This window comes from Equus asinus, chromosome 21, assembly GCF_041296235.1.
Source record: "Equus asinus isolate D_3611 breed Donkey chromosome 21, EquAss-T2T_v2, whole genome shotgun sequence".
NCBI classification, from domain to species: Eukaryota; Metazoa; Chordata; class Mammalia; order Perissodactyla; family Equidae; genus Equus; species Equus asinus.
Window position 1 is genome coordinate 28,679,100 of NC_091810.1, and position 8,401 is coordinate 28,687,500.

Consider the following 8,401-nt stretch of genomic DNA (forward strand, 5'->3'; position numbering starts at 1 on the left):
TATTTTTTAGGAGTAGGCTATTCCTTTATTAAAAATGTATTGATTAATATGTGTGGTATGTCCTCTCCCCTGCCTCAAAAAAAAGGAAATGAACTGTGACTTATTAATGTGTCAGATTACATGGTGGGCCTCAATATCTGTTGGTGGAATTGATCAGCTGGAGTCTAGCTGTTCCACACCATTTGTATTCAGTGTGTGTGTGAATTATGATCCCAATCTGCACATTCATTAGCAGTGTCACCCATTTTTAATATAAGTTGAAATAGCTTAGTAATAAGTTTAGCAAGGGCTTGGGAATGTTTAATAAGCTCTATAGGATAAAGAACTGCTAGAGAGAAGGTTTGTGGGATGTGTGGCATCTCAGTCCAGGATAGAGTAATGTGGGTGAACTTATACCATGTGAAGTAAGGCTCAAGTTATAATTTGGGAAATATTTTCTAAAAGCCAATGCCATCAGAATGCACAGTGGAACTCAGTTGAATTATTTTCTTCCTTTAAAGGCCTTTAATTAATAAAATGTGAACTGAGAGCAAAGGAAAGGCCTGGTCAGTCCAGTGCCTCTGAAGGGCCCATCCTCATGTCACCATCTTCTGCAACCCACAGGGTGACCTGCTCGGCTGTTCGTGGCTGGGAGATAGAACAGGATCTTCTGACCCTCTGGACCAAAACATGTCGTTGTCGAGGGAAGTCAGCATGAGGGAGGGAATATATAGTTTTGCAGCCGGTGCTGTAAGAGTAAAAGTCCAGGTTGCCACTTACTATAGCTGAACTAACTGATCGATTCTAGCTTGCTTTGATTAAATTATATATTCAATTATTTTTGTTTGAGATTAAAAGCTTGATTATATTACCGAATGCTATGTAATTTTACATGCATCGTTCGCTTCTTTAACAGTGAGGCACGGAGTGTGATTAACAATGTGGCTGCCAGTAGAAAGAAGCAAAATAATTATTTTTTCAATATACAAGTCCTCATCATGATGCAGAAATCAATATGCATCCATGGAGGATTTGCCCTCGCTGTGGATTCTGGACTTCAGGGTGGCCTTCTCTCATTTCCCTATGAATGTAAAACCTGGAGACTGGCTGGCCAGGCAGGTTTTGATTTCTCTCTGTCTTTTTTAAAGACTGATGTTTAACTACAACCACTGGGACCCCAATCAGAGCATCCAATGCCCAAGTATGAATATTAATCAGACACCAGGCCATGGAGTTCCTCTCCGAGTTTGACAGTTTAAAGGATCAGTTAGTTAATTAGAAGATGACATGGCATGTGAGTCCCAAGGCTCTGTCCTGCCTTCTGTCTCCTCTTTTCATTTTCCTTTTTGACAAGTTGGATTACATCATTACTTGTAGTTTCACTTGTTAGCACCACCATGAAATGAGAATATTTTAAGCTCTCATTATCCGCGATTTCTTCCCCCTATCTCTTAAAGACCAGGCTTCAAATGAAATTCAAAGAAACATACAAGAATTGGAGGTTCAAAGGGCCATGAAAATCAGCCCTATGACCCCAACCACACCACACAGCACACTGCAGCGAGAAAGCGAAGGTTCTTAATAGCATTGGAAGCTGGTAGTTGGAGTCATTGTGGTTGGTTTTCAATATGAAGGTGCCTGTTCCGACTTTGGTGCTGCAGGTGTGGCTGTATCCTACCAGGTGTTTCCAGGCCTCCTCTGGCTTAAGGTTTTAGATATTGTGAATGCCTCAAGGGGGTGGCTGCGAATTATTTTGGCCTGTGCATCTTGCCCACCACTGGTAGCTAGAATTAAGCAGGGAAACTTGAGCTCATTTCCTCCTGGAGAAGAGACTAGGCAGGAGCGGAAGGCCACAGGCAGAGCTTCCTCAAGCAACCCAAAACTTTTTATGGAGTAAACTGTCAAAGCAGGGAACTGTTTACTATACCATGATGTTTGCAAAATGTAGCTTTTTCTTTCTGAATCCAAAAGCAAGTTTGCCACCCAAGCCGCAGAGGTCACTCCTAGGAAGAGATGAGAGCCTGCGTGTAATGATCATCAGAAGCTACTTTGGTTCATCTCCATCATCACATCCACTCTTCCTCCCAAACGGGGTGCTCATCGTGTGATTCATGGACCACCTGCATGAAAAACAAGGGTGCCCAGGCCTACTGAATGGTTGCCTCTTCAGGTGGAGCTTAGGAATCCGCATTTAACAAACACCAACACCGCACTCTCTAGTAGGGGAGATTCTCATGCACCCCAAAGTCTGAGCAATTCTGTTCTAAATGTTTTCAGGTTTTTTCCTTGCCGTGTTATTGCTCTTTTCCAAAGCTTCCTTTTATATAAAGCTTACATGTGGTGCATACAGGAGCTTCATTCCCAGGAGGGAAAACAAGATTCGGATCGATGTTCAACTCTTCAAGTGAAGCTTTTTCTGATGTGCTAAGTAAAATGAGCTCTTCACTCCTTTCTCCCCACACTACCTCTGCATACATTTGTCTTAGCACATCTAAAGTTGATTGCACCATTTAGTTGATGCATCTCCGGGCCTTACAGACACTGAGCCTACTCAAGAGAAGGAACTATGGCTTGAGTCATCTCTGGCACACATTAATACTGAAAATTTAAGTAAAAAGAAAAAGGCAAAATCTCCTGAGCATTTACATGAATGCTATGAGCCAGCCACTCTACTAATTCAAAAAAGCTTTCTCATTAGTCTTCACAACAATCCTCTGTGGTGAGATGAGGAAATGGAGACCTAGGGAGAAACTTGCAAAGTCCCAGTGTCATGTCCTCAAGAGATCGAGCTGGGATTTGAAATTAAGCAGTCTGAGCCCTGATCCCCAACTCATCTCTACGTTCTGTTAACTCTCTCATGGTAGGTGCTTATTTACCAGTGATGGAAGGGAAGGATAATTTTAGATGTCAGAGGGCATTTCTAATATGCTGAACTCCCATTGATGGAAGTACGTAAAGATAGAAGAGAGGTGGAAAAGAGGAAATTACTATCTTTGCTAGATGTTCTGCTTACTACTAGGAAGGCTATGGTGTTTGGAGGGTATCTACATTTATTTAGAAGGTAGAGGAAGAAGAGGAACCAGCGGGAGTCACCAGAGCGATCCCGGGAGATCAGGAACATGTACTATCAGGAAGACTAAGGAAGAGCTGAGAAGGAGTGGATGGTCAACAGGGTCAGAGCTTATAGGGGAAGGCAAGGCAGATGGTGGTGTTTAGGAAAAAGCACACTAACATGGCGGCCAGAAGGCTGAGGCCACATCCCAGTTGTGCCACTAAGTAGCTGGCTGGCTGACCACACGGCCTGCAGTCTTTTTGGACTATGATTTAATTATTTCTAAAGTTGGTGGAAGTGAAAGTTAGACTATGGATCTTTCTGTCCTCCTACTTAGATAGTTTGAATTAAGGACTTACAAGAGGCTTTTGGCTGTGACAGTTGAGAGGTCATTGTCACCCTAGATGGGATAGTTTGAGTAGAGTATGTTTGGTTGTGAGAAGAAGGGTTGAGGACAACCCCTCAAAACCAGAGTGTTGAGGTGAGAAAGAAGAGATGGTACATGTGGACTCCTCTATCAAGGAGTGTCAGTGAATGGAAAGAGAAAGAACAGGTTAGGGGATGGCAGACTGGAGAGTCTTCAGGATGGGGAAACCTCTGTAGGCCTGTGGAGGGAAGAGACAGGCAGCAGGGACTAGAGTAGACCGCACAGTGCAAGGGATCATAGCTTGGCAGACCGTCTCTATAAGTGCAGAGAGTCTGAGTTCAGAGGGAGAGGGGCCTCCGTTTCCTGTATAAACTGAGGGAGCAAAACAGTGCAGGGAGGATAGGACAAGGGTATATAGTTTAAGAAGTCCACAAAGTCTGCTTTTCCACCAATGCAAGTAATTTGGGGAGCTGAGTTAACAGAGAGACAAACACATGGATTGCAAAAATGTGTGTATTTTCAAGAGATTGGCAAGAAGCAGTGAAGGTTCAGCCCACATCAGTCTGAATCAGTCAGGAATCCTTCTGTACTGTTTTCTGACTGTCAGCAGAGAGCTGCAGCAAGCTGGGAATAAATGAAGTGGGAGAAGGCGGGGACCAGGAGGTAGCCCCGCCTAGCATTGTTGACATGGGGAACACTGAATGCACAAGTCAAGAGGGCAAGAAAATAAAACTGACTGGCTTGACAGAGTACTATTCAGTATTTTCAAGAAGGAACGGAGCAGAAAAGGTGCTTGGTTCTCCATTCTTCTGTGCCCTCTACATAACCAGAGAAGTTTCGTGTCACCAGAAGCAGCCTGGTATGCACATTCTCTTCCAGCTTCCCAGGGCCATGTCAATGTCTGTACCTGCAGTGGCCAAATACCTGTAAAAAGAGTCAAATAAGACAGTAGTGAGTTTTGTAAACATAAATTTATTGTTAAAATTCTTCGATTATGTCCAGTCATCCTTTCAGGGTTTTTTCCAATTAAGGTACTAGTAGAAATTATTTTAAAGATCCTTATAAGACAAAATATGTATTTGGCCACTCTCTTGGTCCTCAGACATTTTTTCGCTTTAATTTCACTCGTCTGTGAACTGCAAGTGACAGAGAGCAGTGTACACGGTACGATTAATAGCTTAGCTGACATGGCTGGCGAGTGGGGCCATGGGACAGCTTGGTCAAGCAAAGCTTTGAAGGAATGCTCACTGTCTAGGTAACGGTGTATTTGTTCCTTTTCCTGTAATAAAATGCCTCACCCTAACGTAGTTCATGGCAGAGGGACACAAAAAAATGGACAGAACTCAGAATGCTGATGGGGACACCTCTGCAGTGAAAGGTGTGAAGTGAAAGAAGCTGTTAGTGAGTGCTCCTCAGTTCATCCCAAAAATAAATCGTGGTTTCAGAGCACCCATTCGTCAGCTTTCTCGTTCATAGCACCCAGCACAAGTCTGCCTCTCCCGCGGGTGTATCGCCTGAAAGATGTTGAGGTCCAGGCATCGAAACATTTGGACGCACGTTAATAGGTTTACTCCTCTGTATCTCTCTGAGATTACTGTTTCGCTTCAGCAAGCCCACTAATATCAGATATATCCTATCAGGGACCATTTTAAATCACTTCAATTTTCCCTGCCCTTGGGCTCTGCCCGTAAGACCGGAACCCGAAGCCTGAGGGTAGCCTGTGATCTAGTGTGTTACTTCCCCCGGTTTGTATTAGAGAACTGTATTAGCTTTTGGACACAAGTCTATCAGTTTTAAAGATTAAGTACAATGTCAATAGTTCTTACCCAGGTCTCAAGTATATCGAGTTGTTGTATTTTCCCAGAGAATGTTAAAAATTAGTATTGCCATTTGTGAGAACATTTTTCTCTGAAAACAAACCGTTGGTCATAACAGTGTTTACTTACGTATTCTCTGAAGTGCTGTTTTGTATAGAAAGTAAATCCAGGGTAGAAGCTTGATAAGTAATTTCAGACTTGATAGCACATGAACCTTATAGCTCCCAGTGAATTATGAAGCCTCACTTTGCAATTTTTTTCTCAAGTGAGTCTCTTCATCGCAACTACTTGCTTATCTTCTGAGTGGTTTTAAAGTATTGAACTAGCTTCCCTTTAGTGCCCAAGTCATCCATCCAGCTCCTGCTTCTCCTGTCCTCCAGATTCCTTCTGACCCAAGCAGTCCAGGAGCCTATGGCTCAATTACGGGCTGTCTGAAAGGACAGTGTACTGCAGGGGCATGTCCTGAATCCTAGACTCTTCCAAGAATGAAAAAGAGATGCTGTGGTTTCCAAATCCACTTGTGGCTGTAGTTCAGCCTGACATCAACCAAAGTCATTTGCCGATCGGGACACCCAGTTCTGAATTTGGACATGGGCTCTTTCTCCCCACTCCTTGCCTCTACCCTCGTCTCACCCTCTCGCCATATTATACCTTCCCCCGTTCATGTCAGCGTACACACCAGTCCCAGGCCACTTTCTCAGACATCCGTTCTGTCCCATCATTCATTTGCTTTAAGACCACAGTCCCATGGACTTACCTTTCCTGGGCACCATGGCCCTGGCTCCCAGCTTCATCTCCAGTCAGGAAGTTCTCCCTCCAACTTTTCAAAGCACATGTGGCTCCACCTGGGTTTTTTCCCCTATCTCCAAATTCCCTTCATCTTGCAGCAACCAGCTCACATTGCACCTGCTCCATAGAGGCTGTAGTAAGCACTCCGTGGCCCCGACGAGCTTTGTTGTAGTCATCTCTTTGGGATCATTAGGAGGAATATTCCTCGCTCCGCTCCGCCTCTGCTCTCTGCAGCGCTGGCTTCTCCTTTCCCCCCTTAGAGTCCAGTCCTGTCTCCCAGGAGAGGTTGTTAACCTCCCTGAGTACAGAGACAAGGTTTTACAATTTTTCTGTGTTCCCTCACCTGCTGCGATGTGTGGCGCAGATGCCCAGTAGATACACGCTTATTGATTAATCACTGTAATGAAACTGTTTATTGGTCATAAAACATTGTGTGGTTTCTGTCTTCAGAAACTTGTGGCTGTCCTCCTAGAAGGAAGAAGCCGGTCACAGTCACCATTCGAGCCCAAGCACTTAGTGTAACGTTTGCCAGCCTGAGTTAAATGGTTGAAAAGACAGACAGGCACGTCCCCAAGAAGCTAGCGCAGGACAGATTATAGCAAATGCTCTGACAGAGCACCTAAGAACGAGAGATGAGTTCTGATGGGGGAAATTGGAGCGGGCTTCCATATGATGGGTTGAAGGATGGAGTTCAAATTTCAGCAAGCTTAGGTGTATGCCGAGGGTATTCCAGTTAGTGCTAACAGGCTCAATAAAAGCATGATGGAGTGAAGGGATTGGGGGCATCCATCAGAAAGCAGACCCGAGCACAGGAGGGGTAGTGGGAGATAGAGAAGGCTGCAAGTCAGGTGTTCGCAAGGTCACAGAGAGGCTGAAATTCGGTGCCAAGTGGAGGTTCGCTCCAAACACTATGTTAAACATGGTGGGGCATAGTATGGGCATAAACGCTTTTTTAATTTTGAAATTCATGTGATTTTTATAGTAATTTTTTATACAGAGCAAGTGATAATGGTTTCCCATTTATAGTAGGGATTAAGCTACCTTTTGAAATACGTTTATTTAAATAAAACCAAGTTAGTAGCTTTAAAGAAAGATATCAAATAAATAGTGTTGAGGCCATACATCAAGAATCATGGCAGCTCCCTATGGCTGGAAGTTTGGAATGCACACATGTGTAGACATGGGAAGGCCTCAGAGGGGAGGATGCTGCAGAAAAGTTACCCGGGTCAAGGACTGAGGGATTGTTGGAGTTTGACAACTGGGAAGCCATGGGTGAACTTAGCCAGAGCGGCAGTAGTCCTGGGCTGGCCATAAGTCAGATGCACGGTGAGTATTTGATGAGGACAGGGATTTCATGTGTTTTGTTTATCACTAAACAACAGTGTCTGGCTCACAGCAGGTGATTAATAAGGAGTGTGAATCAATAGGTGGAAGGTATGAAGCGAGGCTTTTATTTCCACTGATGGCAGTGACTCCCGCTGCTGTCTTCCTCCTACCACCCCTGAGCTGGACTGGTGAGCTGGGAGCAGCCTCGTTCCCACGCCCCCTCATGAAATGAGCTCACGGGAGACCCAGCGTTGGTGGGCACTGCCTCCCCATGGGTGGAGTGGGGCTTCTGAGCAGCCTGGCCTGTCATCTCCCGCTGTGGTCTTAAAGTGAGACTCTCATATTTCATATTTTAATATATAACCAAGGCCACGGGGACCTGGGTGTCTTGGTGTACTCTAGCTTACACTGGGCCAGTGAGGAGACCACGTCCCCCATCTCAGGGGACATCCTTTACTCTGCTGCTCCTCATGTTTGTCACAGAGGCATGCAAGGCCCTGTGTGCCACATCGTGGGAATTTATCAAAAGATGTCCAAAAAAAAAAAAAATTTATACATTTTGGGTGAAAGCTCCTGATTTATTAAATTAGTACCTAATCCAAAATTTTGAAGATGCTGCACTGGTCCAGCATACAGTTTGTGACCTCTAACTTTGAGATGAGATTACATCTCCTCCTCTGTCCCTCTAGGGTGTTGTAATATTCAGTTGTCCCTTTAGGTACATTTTTTCTGGCCTTTTTTTCTGGTCATCTCTCTCAATCCACGTTAATACAATTGGTGCTGTTTTCACGTATCCCTCAGCTCCAGTTCCAAATCTCCCCTTTGCTCTCCCCGAGTTTTCTTGTCCTGGCTGTTACGTACTGGTGCTTGCTTTCTTTCTCTAAGTTCTCTCTTGTCGAGGCTAAGCCTGGCTTAAGCCATCCGGGACATTGAAGGATGTGTGTGGCGCCATCTTAATTCCTCAAATCCTGTCCTGACACCCGTCCACTCATCTTCCCCTTCTCCATCTCCATGTTCCCCCGTCTCTCTTTGTCACATCTCCTGTTCTTCTCTCTCTCAGGTGGAATCCCA

At 44.7% G+C, this 8,401-nt stretch overlaps 1 protein-coding gene across 4 annotated transcripts in view; it reads left to right on the forward strand.

The window, feature by feature from the left end:
* PDZRN3 (PDZ domain containing ring finger 3) overlaps positions 1–8,401 on the forward strand; it is a 227,928-nt gene that overhangs the window by 162,548 nt on the left and 56,979 nt on the right. The gene's annotated exons all lie outside the window — the stretch shown is intronic.